Source organism: Schistocerca serialis, chromosome 3 (genome assembly GCF_023864345.2).
Source record: "Schistocerca serialis cubense isolate TAMUIC-IGC-003099 chromosome 3, iqSchSeri2.2, whole genome shotgun sequence".
NCBI classification, from domain to species: domain Eukaryota; kingdom Metazoa; phylum Arthropoda; class Insecta; order Orthoptera; family Acrididae; genus Schistocerca; species Schistocerca serialis.
Window position 1 is genome coordinate 234,866,720 of NC_064640.1, and position 922 is coordinate 234,867,641.

The following is a 922-nucleotide window of genomic DNA, read 5'->3' on the forward strand; positions in this document are numbered from 1 at the left end:
GCGATTCCAGACCGAAAAGTGTTCACAATTCATGTATCTTTTAGTTTTTAATTAAACTTCATTTCTGGAAATGTACCGGAAGGTGTGACTGCTTATTAGAGCTAAAGCTACGACTATTTTGCACACCACAGAAGGAAAATACATTGGGGTTTAATATCGTGTCAGTGTCGAGGCCATTAGAGCTGGACCACAGGATTGCTTACTGTAGGGATTGGGAAGCAAACTGGTCATGTCCTTCCCACTGGATCAGTCCTGATATTCAAGTGATTTAGAGAAATCGCGGAAAACCTAAATATGGATAGCCGTATGGGAGTTTGAACCGCCATCCTATCGAGGCACTCCGCCTTCAGACCACAAGTGGCCCATCGGGACCATTCGACCGCCGTGTCATCCTCAGCTGAGGATGCGGTTGGGGGGGGGGGGGTGGCGTGTGGTCAGCACACCACTCTCCCAGTCGTTATGATGGTTTTCTTTGACCGGAGCCGCTACTATTCGGTCGAGTGGCTCCTCAATTGGCATCGCGAGGCTGAGTGCACCCCGAAAAATGGCAACAGCGCATGACGGCCCAGATGGTCACCCATCCAAGTGCCGGCCACGCCCGACAGCGCTTAACTTCGGTGATCTGACGGGAACCGGTGTATCCACTGCGGCAAGGCCGTTGCCCAGCCTATCGAGGAGTGTCTAGTAATTTAGCCATTGTGCCATCTCGTTGTAGGGGGCCAACAGTTTACTGTTGACTCCGATCATGTGGGAGAATTACACGAGACTGTAGGGGCCTATCGAGATGTAGACTGCAGGACTGCTGCAGTGTATTTGAGGTTGTAGCACAGGGAGCGTTGACCTCATGACTTAGCCGCACCCCACCACATGGGCTAACGATCTAATTCTGAACCCTCTCTTTACTGGCAATAACATCTTCGTT

At 51.0% G+C, this 922-nt stretch overlaps 1 pseudogene; it reads right to left on the minus strand.

Moving 5' to 3' along the window:
• Nucleotides 1–545: 545 nt before the first annotated feature.
• On the minus strand, nucleotides 546–663 carry LOC126471944 (5S ribosomal RNA; annotated as a pseudogene).
• Nucleotides 664–922: the final 259 nt, after the last annotated feature.